Below are 19,393 nucleotides of genomic sequence, written 5' to 3'. Positions count from 1 at the left end.
TCTGAAAGCCTTAATAATGATCCACCTTCCCTTTTCATTGATTACTACAGCCAATGATGGATTGTTTACAAAGATACATATGTAGATTTTGCAATTACTGTCATGAGACCAATATAAAAACGATGGTAAACAACAGCAACAAGACCATACACTCATGGTTTGAAAACTTATAAATGTGATAATATTTAGTAGGACGTATACTACAAATTAATACCCCCCACCCACCTTCTTTCTCGTAGTAGATTTCTGTTGCGTGGAGAAGGAGCAAATTTGCATTTGTAAACTGACTTTGGGTGTGTTTGCAATTCACCAAGTCCCTGATTATATTAGTGTAAGAATTTGGCTCTGGGGGGTGTTTATGTCACATGCTTTGGATGAAAGATTATAGCCACTTCTGAGCAGCATAGACATGGGCATAATAGCACTACCTCTGGGGACCATCCCTGCATTTGTTCGGGAGTGCTCCCAATTACAGCGAGCTTCTATGGAATCAGAAACAGCCACTGTAATGCAAGAGGCAGAGTATTCCACTGTTTTTTTTTTTGTTCGCTATTCAGCTGGAAGATATACAGTAGAAAAAAAACATCTTCCACAATCAGATGGAGACATCTGTTGGATGATTTGTCACTCAGAAGAGATTTCAATCTGTTAGTTTATATGAAGGCTGAACAAGTCTTGTTCCTTTCTTCTTATGTAAACATTTATAGTTTTCCCAGCGCTGATGAGATTTAAAGCTTCACATTTTAAAAGTATATCCACATACACGTGTAGAAACCTCTCCACACTACCAGTTTAAGATTCACTAATAAAATAAAGACCTTAATAACATGCAAATATAAATCTACTTCTTTAGGGTCTGATTATTTCAACAAATATCAGCCTAATAATCAGTCAGTAATTAAGCCAATGCAGTATCTGTGAATTGTAATTACACTGCTGGCCTTAATGAACACACTAGTTAGAGGTGGCTGACAGAGGCTAGTCCATGCCCAGGGCCTGGGCTCTTCTCTCAGCACAGGAATGGCATGTCATTAGTGCTGGTGATGAGATTCCTCACTCTGGGCTCAACACCGTCTTTGCCTAATCAGCCTCCTAAAATTATCTCTACAGGAAATGCTTTCCTCACTAGCAAAAATGATCTCAAAATGCCCTCAACTGGAGTTTTTCTTGATTTATTCCTCTTCTTCTTCTTTTTTTTATCTGAATGTGTGTGCATGTGTGTGTTTCCTTTATGTTTGGACCATATTCTGAGAGACTGTGGTTTAGACATTACAAAATGGCACAGGACACCTTAGAGGATTATTTTTTGAATGCTGTGGAGGTGAGAGGAGCACCAGCGGGTGACCTATTTTCCGAGCCAGCCTTGTACTGCTATTCCACGAAGAGGGGCTCACACAAAAGACTGATTGGGGGGGGTGGAGTGTGTGTGTGTGTGTGTGTGTGTGTGTGTGTGTGTGTGTGTGTGTGTGTGTGTGTGTGTGTGTGTGTGTGCGCGGGGGGTTTGGGGGGGGGGGTGGGTCAGATGAGCTGCAGCCACAGAGAAAAACACATAGCTTTTCATCAGCCGGCTGAGAAGGAGGTAATTCACAACTCTGTCGACACAATATGACCATGAATGTGCGTGTTGGGTGTGAGGTGCCATCACGCTGTGACGGGCAGGCAGGTGAAGAAGAGAAAGAAATACCACTTTTCCCCCAACTATCTAACAGCTCAGGAGAGAATAAGGGACTAAGGCGGCATGGTGACGGGGGAAAAAGAATGCAAAAAAAAAAAAAAAAACGACAACAAGAAGCCAACTGAAATCAGCCGCATTTATGCCACTGCGGCCACGGTGGACCAGGATCTGATTCCAGCAGCTCAAATGATATTCCCCGCCTCTTTTCACAAAAACACAAATCAACTCTGATACTATGCTAATGATGGCCATGCACCCCTGCATTTCCACTTAGAGTGTCCCCATGGTTGCTGAGCCGAACACTGTTTCATGCGGCATCTCTCCACCTCTTTTTCCCTCTCTCCTCTCTCCTTTCCTAAGTGCTGAATCTATCTTCCCCTCGCTGCCATTGTCATGACACCCCCAATAGACCCACTGGCTTGGAAGTTAGTTGCGGGCAAAGTTGTGGTGAGAGATTAACTTTGCAGGATTAGGTGGGTTAATTAATAGATGGCTGCTGCTCATTGTTTTGTGCTCACGCTGTAAGAAGCCACCCAAGAGAAGCGCTGCAGCATTAAATCAATTTCATGGCCCTTTTATTACTGAGGAGATAAAGCCAATATTTAGCTTTCAATTCTTCACAATTATTGGGCCCCTGCTTTGCCACTTGAGTGGCTGTGCTTGGCTGGGGACAAGGACACATCTGTTTATGAGCTGTGGAGGCCTGGGGGCCTTGGTGTCCGGACTCCGGGGAACTGTCCTCAGCTTTCTCTCCTCAAGCCGCACAACACAAAAATTCTGTCGTCTTTAGGAGTGCACACGGAGAGGAAGGAAGATTAAAACCAAAGAATGATGCAGCAAGTCACAAATTTTGACGGGCATTTCTTCCTCTCTCCGAGCAAAAAAAACACTTCACACAAAAACATCATAAAATATATTAGAATCATAACAAGATTTCTACAGGAGTTTTCTCTATGTAGTAACTCTTCATACAGTACAGCCTACAAATAGCTTCAGATGACTTTATATTCTATTTCCTCACAGCTTGCTCTTGGACTGTATTTTTTTTGTTGCTAAAAATCCACTCCAGCTATTTACACTTACTGCCCACCATTCAGAAAGTGATATCTATCCTAAAATAAACTTTAAGCTGGAGTAACCTGCCAAACAGAGTGCCGTGTCCAAGTCGCAGTGTTGTGAGTTGTGAGCACAGTGTGCATCCAGAGCACATGAGGTTTGCTTCTGATGACAGTGCATGGCACACGCTGGCACTTTATGCCATTAAAGTGGAGTTTTTCTTGGGTGGACACCAGTTCTTTTCTAAGAACAGACCTGTATTTCCTGGGTCTCTGTGAGCTTGATTGTACTTTAGTCGGAGGAAAGACTTAATGTGCCATTTCGATGTCAAGGGTTCCTGGGATCTGTGCGTGCCAACGACTGGGCCTGACGCGATTTGTCAAAATATCAATGACCGCTGATGTAGGCTACTCCTGATACCAGCCTGCTTTACTCATCACTTCATGTTTTGTAGCCCCAGTTCAAGCACACATGATCTACCAACTTGCACTATATCCTGTTATTTTGTTATATCATGATCTTGTCTTCACACTATGTCTAATTTTTCTCCTAATGCATTATTTCTGATACATTCCTGCAGATCTATTTTGGCGTACTGCCTTTCTACACCACAGACTCACTTTCTGATCCTATTACTCAGAAAACCTCACAATGAAAAGTTGTTGCATTATGCATCAATAAGGTCCTATTTATGTCCTACCAGTCTGACAACAGCTTGACTGATGTTAATGTAATCTGTACTGTTCTTTGGCCCAAAACTGCCAGCAGCAGCTCCCCCGTCACTGACAAAGGAGCTCCATCAGTCACAGAGCACTCCACTTATTTCTGCTATAAGAAGACTGTCAACTATCTAATGCACAGGAGGAGCCCAGGGACAGCTGATACTTCTATGGAGGCCACATGGATCAAATATGCCCACATTTTAATATCACTATGAAATTGAAAACTAATAGAGCCTGGGACTACATTAATACTTAATTATCTGTAGTCAACTGGTGTAAAGTTAGCGATGATTTATCATGCATACAAAGCTTGGACAATGTAGATAATGTAAATAATGTGCAGCATCGACATTTCTGGTTTAGCATCATCTTCATCCAGCAGCTACAGTGGATTTTTGGGGGGCAGACGGAGGGAGTGAGACAGATGAACAATAAAGAGCGGAGATGAGTGAGACAGATGAACAGAAAATGACATTAGCCACATGAGTAGAAGAGTAAGACAAAGAGAAGGAAGGACACAGCGGATGAGAAATCGAGGGAGGAAATAAGGCCAGGACACGGGCGTCCAATTCATTCTCACCAAATTCTGTAAGGTGTTTGGGACAAGAAAAATGTGTCAGGAAACAGAGCGTCTATTACACTCAGGTAAAACATAATAGCCACACCTACAATGAAGTGTTATTTTTCTACACCACTAAATCAGTGAAAGTATTATGAGGTGTTACTATCGAAAAATCTCTTCTGTGTCAACAAGGGATGAGGTGGAAAAAAATAATGTCATGTTAGACAAATAAGAAAATCTACTCCCCTAAAACTGTTGCATTAACTAGTGAATTTCATCATTAAGTGAAAGTGAAAATTAACAGGGAAATGGTAATTAAAAACAAGTCAAAGTATTTATTTTTGAGAAATGGTCTCTCTCAGAGCATTGAATTATTGATCAGTTCTATTTTAATTTCATACAGTAGCGGGCCTGGAGGAAGTGCACTGGTTTAAATCGCGCAGATGCATCAAATCCAGTAATGTACATGTACATGTACGGTCTTACATGTCATGCAAAGTATCTAACACAGTTGTCACAGTGAAAATATGTGAAAATACTCAAGACTTGGATTTTGTTACTTGCTGACTTTGCTGCTACAATCTGACCAAAATCTGTCATACCATGACTTAATTTGAGTTAATTTCTATTTAACCTGGTTTCCATTAAAACTGGGGTAATTTTAGCAATAAGGAGATAATTGCACACAAACGGAAATAAAATAAAAACTCATTTTGCTTAAAAAAAAAAAAATCTTCTTCCATTTTGAATTTGCATTATAAGAGTGTTTATGAATTATTCATATAGATTTCACTACATGAAAGTTTTGCAAACTAGAATAGCAAACATATCAAAGCACTGATGCTCATCACCTTCAAGCTGCTCTCTCTGTGAGCTTTGAACCAGGTGGCCCCGTTCATCACATGTGGTGATTATATATAAATATTTATATATTTAAAAAAAAAAGGTTGTAACAGGGTAAATTTAATGTATACTGTATGTATAAATGTGACAGAACAGAACAAATCACAGAGGATGTGCTTGTTTTTTCCGGTCACTGACAGGGAGAAGGACAAGCCAGCGGAAATAAGTCAGTTGATAAGTCATAGCCGAGGCAGCGAAGCTCACTGCCTCCTTCTAACAGGAGGTGGGAGGCACTCTGTCAGAGACGGAAAAGTGACTCCACTTCACATTTTGCCTCATCAATAACCCTTCATAAGATATCCAGAAACGTATAGAGACAAATAAACAAAAGAAAATATATATATCAAAGTTACAAAAGACACAGCCACCTAGCAAGACATCTTTTCATCTCCAGACTGACAAGTGTCCCATTGTTGTCATCCTTCAGCACGACTTTGTTGTTGTTGAAAGCATCTCTGGGTCGTCGTTATCAAAGGCATAAATCACCGAGCTTGAGAGCGCCAGGTGGCTTTCATATGAACTGCTGCACACATGCTCATGTCTCACCTCTCCTCTGATCAGCGGAGACCTACAGTACACACAGAGACTTCCCCTCACATAAAATACACAGACTGCTGTCTGGGAATGAGCCAGAGAGAAAGAGTATTTACATGCACACCAATAATTCAATTATAACCAGACTAATGCAATACGCATATTATTGCAACTCCTGTGTAAACACCTTAACCGGGTTATCTTACTCACATTAAGGTCCTAATCAGAGTAAGCATAACTTGATTAACTGAGCTGGGTTGCTTGTCAATCACTCAAATTAATCTCACCATGTGTAGATCTGGGTTCTCTCACTGTTTGGATTCTGTACACGCATCGCAAAGGTCACACAGAGGGACCGGATGCCAACACGTACGTTTGAAACCGTGGTTTAAATGAAAACCAAACAGGTAAATGACACACAATCCTACAACAATTCAAACATTTACACAAAGACGTTGTGCAAATCCATCCACACCAACGCTTCATTCCTTTGCTCTATCGGTCTTCATTGTGCTTTTGTACATCATCTTAACTATCGCATACTACATTTAAACTTGGGATACCGGCAAAGTGTTATTGCTTCACTTAACTACCCTATTAAAAAGGGGAAAGCCACTGATTTCAGGGGTATAAGAACAGTATCAATAATTTAACTTGGCATACTGTTATTCTGCTACTGCTATATGTCACTACACAAGCCTATACTACATAATAAAGGACGATTTATCTTGTGATAATCTGACCATAGGTGCATACATGGTGAATGCTATTAGTTGTGCCTCACACAGGCTACAGCATTAGCACTTCACACACCATGACCCTCAAACCTCTGTACAGTATGATAAGACCAGTTCATTTTCTGTTGCTCTGAGGTTTCTGTATATAATGAAACCATCATCCTCTGCCATCGAGGTTTTGTGGCTTCTGATTGAGGAGAGAAAAAGTCAATTACGGAGGTGGAGTGAGCCCAGAGCTCAGAAAAGCCCGGATTTATGGTAGTAATTGCACCTGTATCTTATACTGTCCCTTTGAACAACATGATGAGGAAGGAGAAGGAGAAGGAGATTCAGCGTCGTCCAAAAGTCCGAGGCCACTCATTTCAACTGGGAAAACCTTCAGAGGGAAAAATCTACCGGAGGTTCAAGGTCCCTTTACAAGACATAATCATGGATGAAAATTAGCTTGACACATCATGTCACAACATCTTATCCACTCTAACCATTACACCTTGAAGAGGTTGGATAGATACGCGTGTATAAATTACACCGCATACACTTCCATGTGCCTACTACAGGGAGCAGTGTTCTGCAAAGCCACCAAACTGCAGATTGTAAACATACGATCTGACTCTTGTGGAGAAATCCACAAGAAGGTCAGAGGTGAGTTAAGATTGAGCTACCAGGCAGCCACGGCGGAGCTGGTACGGACTGAGTGATTTGCTCAAGGATGCTTCAGAGGGGGGGATTTTTGCTGCCGAGGGGGCTCGACCCAGAGCCCTTCAGCTGAAGAGCTCCAGTCTCCATACTTGCTACATAATCTGTGAAATGTGGCGTAACGAATTGCAGATTGCCTTACCAGTTTCTATTTTAGATGAATGTATACTTCACAACTTCAATCCTGAATAAATCAATCATAAATTACAATTCATAAAAAAATATCTCACAGGTTTTTTATTACAAGGTTACAATACCCTCAACTTTGAAATAACTCCAGCCTCTGAAAAGTGCGAACCTTGAACTGGCATCACAGAGATATTTGCTGTGTGTAAGTGACTGTGATGTTGTGATGTGGTGTGTTGAGCTCAGGAAAAGCTCAGTGTCTTTTTACTTCAGTTCTCAGTGACAAGAGCGCCAGTTCTTTGTAGCTCAAGTGCATGGCAGCATAGCATCAAAGAGGACAAACTCGACTCTTTATTGAAGTGTAGCCACACTTTTAACCTCTTCTTTGTACTCCTTCCCATGCACTTCAGTAAAAAGGAAACTACTCCCATGCCACAGCGCTGATCATATTCGGCTCCCACACACAAGCCTCAATACACCTCTCAGTCACTCACGGTCAGACAGTAGTTAAAGATAGTGAAACAGAAACAATGAGGCACAGGAATGAAAAAATATCTAGCAGATTAAATAGGAAACAAAACATTTTTAATAAATCTGGCAGTGTGTGAAACGGTAGCGCTCAGTCTGTGGATGTGGTAGGGGCTCGGTTCACAACCTTAATACCGAGGCAGTCTATGATGGTGACTTAAATAGAGACACAGACAGGGAGGACACAGATGTCTGACCTTGCAGTGGTGCTTATGTAATGGTCTGCTTCAGTGCATTTAACTGCAGTGCTCCTTTCCAACCTGGGATCAGTAAAGGCAACATGTCTCTGCAGTCCAATCTCCTCTGACATCAGTCCTGACACTCAGAGAGTATGAAAAGGTCCTGCGAGCTCTGAGTGAATCAGTTGTTATGGCCCTGCCTGTGTGGTCCCCATGGAGCCAATCATACTAATTAAAGTAGACTACTTAAGCCTCCTCTCATTAGTGTCCAAGTAAACAGCCTTAATTTTTTATGCATTTTAATGCCCATCTCCAGTTCTGAGGGTGGCAAGTGCAGCGGACAGATGAATGACGAATGGGGGTAATTTCAGGGTTCCTCAAATAAAAGTCAGTGCATTAGGCGTCATTTCACCATTCGTGTTAAATTGGATGTGTTTTGTGTATTCGCACCCATCAGTGTGGGAGTCGCAGCTGCCTTTGCAGATGATTAATTTACAGTAGAAATAAAATAAGATCTATTCATGTTTGTAATGATAATGATTACAAGAAGCAGCAGCTTTGTACACACTGTTTCCTGACTGTGTTTTTAAAGCCAAGCACTTACAGCCAGCTCCATGCACTGCAGTTACACAATCTAGCACTGCTCTAGATACCAGGGGCAAGTAGGGTAAAATGTGGCATGACCCAAAAATAGCACTGCAACACTGGCTTCCACTTGATTAGTGGGGCTGTAAACAATGTTTCCACATAGAGCGGAGGTATGCACAAGGCTGTGCGCTGCGATTATGAATGTATGCATCCGTGTTTATATATATATGTTTCCATGCGTCCCTGCACCGGGGAAAGAGGGGATGAGAGCAACTAGAGAGCTATTAGCACAGTCAGCAGGAGGGAGGGATGGAGGGATAAAGAGAAAGGAGGGGGGAGCTGGGTAAAGACGTAGCAACTACCCGACTATCTGAGCCTGGAGCTCTCGAACAGTGGGTGGCATCAAAACAACAGGCAGTAGACACAAGAGCATGGTCTCGCAGACACACATATTGAACTCCTCTGCCTGCGTCTGTGTCTGTGCTCCTGTTCTGTGCTGCTGCTGGTCTCCAGCAGTGTCCAAAGGTGGCAGACATGTACGAGGCAGGGCAGCTCAAGTTTCATTTCTCGACCAGCGGCTCAACCGTCGAGACATAATGAGCTTTAGCGTTGCCACTCTGCCTCTTACAGCAGCTCATCTTCCCCGCCACAGGAACCCAGACTGTGGGTCTCCATGGTCTCAGTGTTTGCCTGCTTCAGGCAAGACACTAAAGGTGAATGGGGTAAAAAAAAAAAAAAAAAAATCCACTAATAGAAATTAGCATACAGCTCCCCCCACTTCACTACTTACATCAAGATAATTATTTTTTTGTATTATAAGTTTTCAAAGATTTTACAAGCAAATATGCTAATTAGACATTTGCCAATGAAATGCATTCATTATCATTTTCATTTCTGGATACACTGGATAAGAATCAAACTCAGTTTCATTTTGTTGACATAAGAGTCAAAGGTTCTTACTAATGGATATCTTTTGTTTTATCACTCAGTAAATGCTGTCAACTGAATCCATTTCACCATGTTTTTAGGCAAAGGATGTTACATAATAGACATGTGAATGATATATGTACAAACCCCTCAGTAAAATGCTTCAGTATATAGACAGGAATAAATCTGGACGGTTTGGTGTATGTAAGCGCTACTGAAATGGAGATGTCTGGCTCACAGTGTGAGAAAAAACTCATTCTGAGAAAAAAACAGCCTTTAAAGGTAGAATTGTAAAATTCCATACATTTTTATAGGGAACCGGGGTTTTTAGACAAGTGTCTGTAAAGTGGAAAAGACCATGTCTGGATGGGATGGCACTGCAGGAGAGAGAGCTTTACCATGAGACGGCACAATGTCAGTGCTGCATGTTGTGTTAGACTGTTAACATTTGGTGAATTTGGTTGGAAATCTACAGATGCAAATACAAAGTAAAAGAAACACCTAAATGTGCATTCTGTCCACTTGTCTGAGAGAAGAAGACATGTTATGGAAGAAAAATAGCCCAGAACCTCAAAACTAAGCAGCAGTTTATGCTTTTGCTTGCTGTGCCTCACCTTCAGTGCAGTGTGTGTCTGCTGTCCTGGGGTGAGTTAAGACCGGGGCAAATGAGGTGAACCTTCTCTTCCACTTTCAGGGAATAGCCAGCCTTTCAGCACTGCCTGTGTCAGAATGGGTTTGCAGAAACAGGTGCACACGCATCCACTGAGGTACACGCTCATGTGCATGTGACCTGACCTGTGTTCTTGTGAGCATGTGGACAAATCTGTAAAACTGCATCCACAACAGACCACAAAACAGCAATAAAGAAAAGCACTTTCTGTAAAGTGCTGTAGAGTTCTACCACACCTGTTGAATCTATCAGGTTCTTCCACAAACACACAAAAGTGCACTGGCGCCTTATATCGTGCGCCAGTGCTTTGCCATAAAGCACGTGTACATGGAGCCAATTTGATGGTGCTTAATAGAGAACAAAACTGATCTGGGAACAGTCTAGCCCGATGACTGCACATGCAGAAGTAGACAGGGCGTGACATACTGTGGTGTCCGCTGACGTCAGAGCAGCGCACGCACTGCTGTCACCGGGAACGAAGTCATGGCCTGGGGAGGTCAGAGAGATGTGTGATGGTGCGTGCAAGTCTGTGTGATAGTGTGCGTGTGATAATGTGTGCGTGTGTGTGTGTGTGCAGTCAGCATTGCTGTGGAGACAGTGAGTCAGAGAGGCAGACAGGAAGCCGGAGAGAGGCCCCTGGTATAGTCTCCCCACCTCTTTTGCCTTCATAGGCAGCCTTGAAGAGTCTTTGATTTTGTCAGTTTTATGCCCGTGTGTGTGTGTGCGAGTGTCTGAGTGTGTGAGAGAAAGATGTGCTGTGCATGGTCATTCAAGTGTATGAAATCACAACGCTCCTCGTCAGGCCCTATTTTAAGGCCTGCGACTCATGGAGTGCCCTGGCCTCCGCAGACTCATTGGGCAAATGATCAGCCTTGGCAATTAAAGCCAATCTGTGAGTCAGTGTGGCATCAGGAGGGCCATCTGCTTCCAGCCCTGTAGCACTCATTCTGGCCTGTGGGACCACTTGCTGGGGTCACAGCTCACCCAGCTTATAGAGAGATGGTCACAGGATCTGAGGGACAATCTGCTGTGCAACTCCAGTTCAATAGAAACCTGTTCTACCCACAGCACTGCTGTGTACGTCTCACGGGGGCAGTAAAAACACAAACAGTGGGATCGTCTCGTGGAGGACAATGTTGCATGAACCGACGGCACAGGTAAGTTGCTCATCAGCCTCAGGCCAGTGGTTTTTTTCCCACCTGCTCCAGTCCTGCAGCCAAGAAGTGTACTGACACGGGAAATATTAAAGATCTGAATACTTGATAATGACTGTGCATAGTGTCCCGAAATACATTATCCTCCACACGGGAGGTAATGAACTATATCCAGCAAGAAGAGAGTTTCATTGGACAGAAAGTTTGAAAAGGCGTCTTCCACACTTTTAATTAGCGCTTGATTCAACGTTGATACAATGGATCTACATGAAGCTACAGTCTGCAGTCAATTATGTTGACATGAATGGAGCAGAGCTCTAATAGTTTGACGTAAATACAGCTTTAGTTTGTCTTTGATTTCAACGCTGTGATGAACTGTCACAGTCAAAGTCTTCTATGCCTGAGGGCTTTTACTATGACAAGGAGCGACTGGAGGCCACGAGTTACATTAACACCATGTTATAACAGTCATGCTCATTCATTCTTGTGATCGCTTTTACTTTTTATCTGAGATTCTATGCTCTTGTTGCTTATCAGAAGCTTTGTTTGCAATTGTTTAACTTGACTAAAAACCAAGAGAAAAAGAAAAGCAATCAAGACATTGCTCGGCTCGAGTACCCTGGACGTGATTTTCTCTATCAAAACATCAACATATCCTCTAACTGCATAACTGCATAACATTGCAAAATAAATTCTATTTTACAGAGCAATGTGACTTTGGATGAGAATTAAACACAAACCCCAGGGACTACACGTCAGCCCACTGTCAACCAGGACCTGATCTGTTGTATACACTGGATGCGACAGCGCAGCCACCAGAGCTTCTTTGTCCTGAGCCACCAACCCTGCAGAATCCATCTGTGTTTGAAGCTCTCTATAGTCCATGTCAACACATTTCCATCTCCCAACAGCAGACAGTTGCTAAACCCTGGAAGGCTAAACGATGGTTCAGGTCAATGCCCTGGTGTGACCTCTGGTGCATTTATCATATGCTTGGTTGGCTCTGCCCCAGTTTCTTGGGGCATGCAGCCCCCAGGAGCAGCGACTATCATACCAGTTGCACAGGTCAGCAGCTCTCTTTCTCTGCATGCCACCTGCTGAGAGGACAGCACACTTCACCTACAGTAAAAAGGGAAGGGGGTGGGGCGGCGGGGGTGTCAAAAGGTCAGCAGCCTCATTTCCACCGTTACTCACAGTTGTATAGAGCGACAGTGGTGTTTCTTTAGCCGACACAAACCGTGTTTCTGACTTTACTTTTTCAGGAACCGGCAGACCCAGACTTGTTGCTTTGCCGTGTGTGTTCCTTGTACAGTATATGCCTTTAAATTGTACATAAATATATATTATGCACTTCAGCCAGATGTGTTAGCCCCTAAGCGAGCAGATGCATCAGCTGCATGCTCTGGCAGAATGTTTTTTTATATAGACAGAGAAATGAGAATGTGCAGCTCATGCATTCCTGTGACCATGGAAGTTACTGTAGTTACAGCGAAGTGAAAACGCAAACAGGCCAGAAACTTAATATTGAATAAAAGTGGCCATGAATTTATGGCCACAAAAACAACATTTTTACTATTCACTAATTGAAGTAATTGTGTATTCATACAGTATATATTCTTTTTTTTTGCCAGTTAAGCTGGGCATAACATTTGGATTGAATATACTAAAGTAAACTGATGTGTGGTTTTGCCTCCTATTGAGAAAACCTCATTTTCACAATTCGTAAAATTGTGCTTATCAGCTTTCTTTTCTGGGTGTGATAACTTGTGGCATTTTTATGCAATTTGATGATTAAGGGAGGGTATTCATTCATTTATGGCTAATTGTGGGAGTGGAAATAAGGCCTGTGCACATGCAACCATTTTCTTAATGAGTTGGATTTATAAAGCGGAACGGTGTCTTGGCACTGCTTTATAATGGAAGTATACACATGTATATTTGTGGTTTTAGTTTTAGTCATGAATCTACACAGAGTTTCATGCATCTGGCCTCAGGAGTAAAATAACTTGAATCAAAAAACAACGTCACAAGGACAGAAACGTGAGGGGATATGGCAGCCAAACTCCTCATCCTCTGCAGATTCTCCTGCTTAGTAAGAGAAAAGAGAAATCTCCTCATGCCCGTTTAAGGCTTTGGAAATGTCACTTTGTTGTCACTTAGGTATGATGGAGTGTGCTGTTGTGTCTCGGGCATGCTTGGTTGGTGGAGTTGGAGATACAGAGGGACGGAGGCTACCATAGTGCCATCCCACACGTCATATCTTCCGGGGAAACGGATCTGACACAGATGAAGTGTGTGACAAGGAGAGGATTTGGCAACAAGACAAGACAAACAGTTGGAAAAACCAATCAAAACACCACGCAGACACACATACACAAACACCGGCTCTTTCTCACAGTGCGTTGTGAGAAAGCGACACAAGAAGCGAGATTTTCTTAGACACAGCCTGGATAGTTTATCTCTTTAGTGTTAAGATAACTGGTAACCTAAAATTACCCAGCCCTCTGTCCTCATTGCATCCTTGCTGCACTTACCGCTGCCCTCTCCCCTCCTTAATCATCCTTTTCCTCTGTTCTTTTACTACTTAAGAGTCTGACTCACTGGACCTGAACTGCTGTTTGTCTGTCATGACATCTGGAGTAGCTTGGATGACTGAGTGTTATGTCTTTCTCTCACTCAGTCTGTGTCTCTCCCCTGATGGGACCCCACTAACATCTTCATCCCTGGTTTTTCAGTGTAGCATAATGACCTCCTAGTAGCAGCCCTAATGGAGCCATAATGGTCATTTATGCCAGGGGAGGCTCTGAGGGCACGGCTGTGGAGGCTGCAAGTCGCACAAGAATACGGGAGAGTGGAGAGAAGCTCTCTACAGTCCCTTCATACACAGCTCCTGAATCTCAGTCTCTTTCTATGAATACAGCGTTTTCTGTGTGTGTTGTGTGTGTGCGCTCGACTGTGCATTCATGTGCGCGTAATGAAAGGAACTGATACAAGGCTGGTTAACAATGGAAAGTACAATATGAATGTATGAGGGGTGTATCCCTGCTTTTGATGTTCACTTCTGCAGCTTATTCACATGCATTATGCACACATGCATACACCATTTTCTTTTTTTAATTACATTTTTCTCATACGGACAAGCTTCTTATTCATGCATACATCATGCACACAATAGAATATACTACCATTCTTAAACCTATTCATATTTCGCCCCCCACATTTTCTGCCACCATTAGCAGAAACTATGCTGTACATAAACTACAGCGCATAAACTTGCACTTATTGCTAAAAACTATTTCCTTCCTCGCCATTTGCATTTTAATATCCACAGTAAACAAAGGAATCTTTCCCTGTATACAGTCTTAGCCGGAGGTTATCTAAGACAAGTGAGACAATAGTTCAGTGCACACATAGGATACTTCTTTGAATGTGGCTTTCAGTGCCTTAATCACGTTAGGTCCTCCAGACGAGACACCTCACTCTTTGAATGTAGCACATCTTGGGATGTTCCCCTGGGCGCTACAAGTTGAATAATACAATAGCGCATTTATCAGCTAGCTAATGCTAATTAGACTGCTGCATAAAAACGAGAATAATGTACAGTAATGTTCCTTGCTCCACGTTAGCTCCTGGTCCTCACAGCTTCCTCAGCTAGCCAAACTCACGGCTGCATATTTGGGTTAAAGTAAGAAGAAAACACCAGACTCTCTAATCCATTAGGTGTCTACTTATAAAAGTGTAAAGAAAAACATGTTTTTATCCCGTGGGTTTGATCTCCTTGTGTAATGATGTACTCTGTAACCTCTACTCAGATGGAATGAAAAGAAAAACAGACTAGTACAAAATGTATGGAGGAGTGAGAAGGATGCACAGCTTCTCTCTTGGTGGCTAATATTGTGGTTAATTAAATAAATGCACCAGATGCAGCACAGCGAATGTGAGTCAGCATAGAACAGGACAGATAAACCCTTCACTCCTACTACCGCATGAGAATCTTAATTTCCACCAAACGCAAAATGTCTCTCTCCTATTGAAGCTATCTGGAAATCTGTGCTGTCTGCTAACTGCTTTTAACTGAGGTACCGAGGGAATGGTGTGCTCTTTAATGTCTGATAGAGTCAAAGCGAGGTCCTTCTGTAGCTCATTTTAATTCAAAGATCATTTCAATTTTAGTTTGCTCTTTGTAGCCTGATAAATGTTAGCTCTGAAGTCTGATCGTTTAAGACCGGCTCTGTAATGCTGCATTTTCATACTTTGATTCTTGCCTCATCTGCCGTATAGAGAACACTATTATTTCCTTCATCCGTGGGCCGAGTGATAAAGTAGGCATGCATGATTATGTATGTGATTGAAGAATGAAACTTTGTCAGTTTAAATCATATAAACAACCAGTCCCTATTGAGGCGCACTTAGATTCGACACCTGGGAGTTCATAGACAGTTGGCTGTGGATTCAATACTTGAGGATAAACTGAGGCTACATGACTGACATGACAACTACCTACCTTAGCTGAGCCTAAGTGATACTGATACCTACACTCGCAGATATGCACCACCCTGACATCACTCTAAAGCCAAGTGACAGTGTTACAGAGGATACTTGCCAATGTTATGTTCTCACTATAACAGTGTATTTATTATTGCATCCAGCTGAAGGTAGTAAAAGCGGAGAAGCTGTCAAGGTTGAAACTGCGGACAAACTGCCAATAAACATTTTTTTTCTCAAGTGGTAAATGGCTAAATTCTCTAATTACAACTTTATTTTAAGTGTATGCTGTGACAGCACACATCTCAGATATTTATTATTATTTAGACCCAAATAAAACCAAAATTATCCTCATGACTAAATACCAGAAGATGTACGTTTGAAAGTGTTTCTGTGTGTCATGGTTACACAGTTGTTATTCGTAATTTGGAATCGTTTTCTATCTTGGCAGTGCAGGTGTTACCTACAATGAGCCAGCCTGGGGGCGAAAGCTGTGTGAGAGAGAGGAAGAAGAGAAGCAGAGTGGACTTCCGCAGGAAAGTGCAAGTCATTTGTTGAGACCATGAAGGAGAATAAATGATAACCCTCATGTCTGAAGTATTTTTGGTTTAGTTACTGTCTGAGTCTACTTGTTGCAATAAAATAAAAAAAATAAAAACTGAAACCAAGTGAGCTCGTGCATGGTTGTTAGCACAAGGACTGGAGCGGATATGGATGAGCAGGTTGTACACTGATGATGATAAGTGGGGAAACGGCGGGGTGCTTAGGACTGCATCCTACTGTACCTTATTTCTCCAACCAAGGTCTTAGCTGGTAAAAACGTAACTATTTAATACTGAGACCCATATTTTATCAAGTTAACCTCAAGTAGGAGGATATTACAGTCAGATCAATTAGCACCTCTTTCAGAAATAGGGGTTATTAGAGCTGCAGGCATTTATTTTTTTGTGGTAGTCGTCCTGGAGCATGTCCTTGGTGTTTGCAAAGGTAAAAAGCGTATTCTCAGCTTGAAGTGGGGTTAGTTCAGGGGCTGAAAAATAAACATGGAAATGCAGCTACAACTCCAGTTTCAAAGTGTCAGAAATATTAGCATTATTTCCCTTTGAAGTCACGTGATGACAGCAGCACAATGTCACCAGTTTGAGGGGGGCTGTTGTTATTTGAAGGTAAAGGCAGCAACAACCACCACAGCACGCGTCTGGGGCTCTTCATCTTAAACAGCTGGGATGTTTACAGTACCTCCACACAGACACGACAACATGAAAACATATCGCATGTCACATTTGCATGCGTATGTTACCGTCCTCACGACTTTCACTCGACACTGACAATACCACTGCCTGTCATCAAAGTCATGTATGTGCATTAGCAGTCTGAGAAAATGTTCTGAGGTTGTTGTTTTTTTTGTTGCCGTGGGATCAGACAGGAAAGACTGCCACATGTCAGGGTGTATCAGCGTGTTTCAAGATGACAAACAAGCTGAGGAAAATATGTTATTTAAAAGAAGTAAATAATCAAGTAGTTGTAGCTATTATCACTAAGAAAAGCCCTGATTAATAGAAACAAACAAAAAAGACTTGTTGTCTTCAGGAGGCTGCTGATCACGTGTTACACCTCCTCACTATTTGAAATTCTGAGGTAATGGTAAAAAAGGCGTCGTTTAGCTCAATGGGTTGAGCAGGCGCTATGACCCCGGTCCGATTCCCCCCGGCAGCCCTTTGCTGCATGTTGTTCCCTCCTCTCTGCCTCCCCGTTTCCTGTCCTTCTCTCCGACTGTCCTTGTCAATACAGGTGTAAAAGCTGCAAAAAATACTTGGAAAGAAACAACAACAAAAAAACGCTGTCCTCTTGATTGTCACCACATATGCAGGACACAGCATCGTCTCTGAAATTCAATTAAACTGGAGTTTAAGCATAATGCAGAAACCACGCTGCAGTGAGGTAAACAGCGTGTGATTACAGCATATTAAACACAGCTCGGGATTTCAAAACAGCAAAACTCAGAGCGGGCGTCTTTATCAAGCACATCCCTGCCACAATCCTCTTTCTGTTCAGTATCAATGCCTTCTGAAAGCCTTAAAATGACTATTTAACACATGTGCAAAGATGAATTATATGCACTGGTGATAAACCAGATTTCTGTCTTTAACATGCAGCAGAAACTTTGTAGATTTAATCATTTCATAGCTGAAATAGTGGAAATAAATCAGGGAATGAAGCCAGCGACTGTGTCACTGCTCTCTGCAGTCAGTCATCATGGGTTAGCTCCAACCACTGACATAAGCAATACAACAGACTGTATGTTCGCATATATACATCTATCTGTGCCAGAGAAACATATGTTGACAGTGTTATGTGTAGTTTTATGTGACTCAGCCATTTCTGAGCAGTTGTTCTCCTCACTGCCGCAATGATTTAACAGCAACTACTAGTTCTAATAGACAATCTGAGTTTCCTCTTTGGGGCTTAGCTGTGATGATGCTCAGTTGGACGGACAAGTTTGTGACAAATAGAGGATGATTTGATTTACATCAGTACGTGAAGGTCTCTAAGTGCATTAAATTTTAACGATACCCCGTCTCTGATGGAATAATTCTGTAAGCAACTCACGGCATTACAAATACCGACACAGAAAAATACTGCATGTGTGATCAATATCAAACACATGTTGAAATTAATTGGGAGTGCCACAAGGACCAGAGTGCTAAATTGTCAGATTCTGTTTAACAGCTGTTGAGCTGGTGTCAGCTTTGAGTCAAAGTGGCTGCACTTTTTTATTTTTTTAAACTCAGGTTCTGTGTATTTCACATCTCTCCTCAATTCTGTTTTCTACTTGAACTCTGTTTCAGCTGCGGGGATGTCAGCTCTGGTTTCTCTTTTTCTGTGTATGTCTTATTGAGTTTTTGTACTTAATTCAGTGTTTCATCACTGATCAATGCTTTATCACTGTTTTATCTTGACAATTGAGCAATTGCCTAACCACTTTTTTTCTGTTAACAGTGGACCCCTGAGGTTTACTGGGAATAAAAAAAAAAAAAGCCTTGAAATGCTGCCCACAATTTACACCTCTTGGATCCAGCCGGCCTGGTCCCAGCTCCATTTATTTATAGGAGTGTTTCGGCGAGGTTGTGTACAGTGGGAAAAAAAAGCCTTTGATCTGAAATTGAAGATGCCTTCCTCATCTTGGTAAGGAAGGACACTAGTCAATATTTGGCCTGAGGTTATTTAATTTGGACAGGGAGTTTGATTCATACATTAAAAATTCCAATTACCCTGTCAAGAGTTGAGCGAGCCCAGAGGAGACTGTTTTAATCATACAGCTTTATCAAACTCTTTAAATTGAGTTTAACATGGACAGGATCATACATTCTGCCTCGGGGAAGGTGATATCCCTTAATTTGTTGTAAATAGTAAACATTTTGAAAATCCATGTTTAACTAGAGTTACTTATACAGACAAAATACTGATAACTTCTTTTCCTCTTATCTCCTCGCTCTGTCTTTTTTTTTTTGTAGAACCAAGTTTACAAAATGTTTTCTGACACTTTGACAGAGCATGAGGAATTGATGAATACTCAATCTGGTTAATTCTGAATGTCATCTCAGATGTATTCTGCACACAAAAACAAGGCTTTACATTCCCTTTCTTCTGATTCTCATTTGTATCCATCAGTAAAACAAAAACAAAAATTCCCCCAAATTTGTATGCTTTTGATGTTCACCCACATCGATGAGGTGCTATTCCCCTTTCTTCTGTCAAATAATGTTGTAGTCAAGTATAAATCTAGCATATGTCTGATCTGCAGGTGGTCACAGCTGGACCCCCTGTCTTACCATTCCTGAATCTATTTC

At 42.0% G+C, this 19,393-nt stretch overlaps 1 protein-coding gene across 8 annotated transcripts in view; it reads right to left on the bottom strand.

Moving 5' to 3' along the window:
• LOC310997167 (RNA-binding protein Musashi homolog 2) overlaps positions 1-19,393 on the bottom strand; it is a 223,580-nt gene that overhangs the window by 23,810 nt on the left and 180,377 nt on the right. The gene's annotated exons all lie outside the window — the stretch shown is intronic.

This window comes from Trachurus trachurus (assembly GCF_905171665.1).
Source record: "Trachurus trachurus genome assembly, chromosome: 14".
NCBI classification, from domain to species: Eukaryota; Metazoa; Chordata; class Actinopteri; order Carangiformes; family Carangidae; genus Trachurus; species Trachurus trachurus.
The sequence above is the reverse complement of the archived record's forward strand: the minus strand, read 5'-3'. Positions and strand labels throughout refer to the sequence as shown.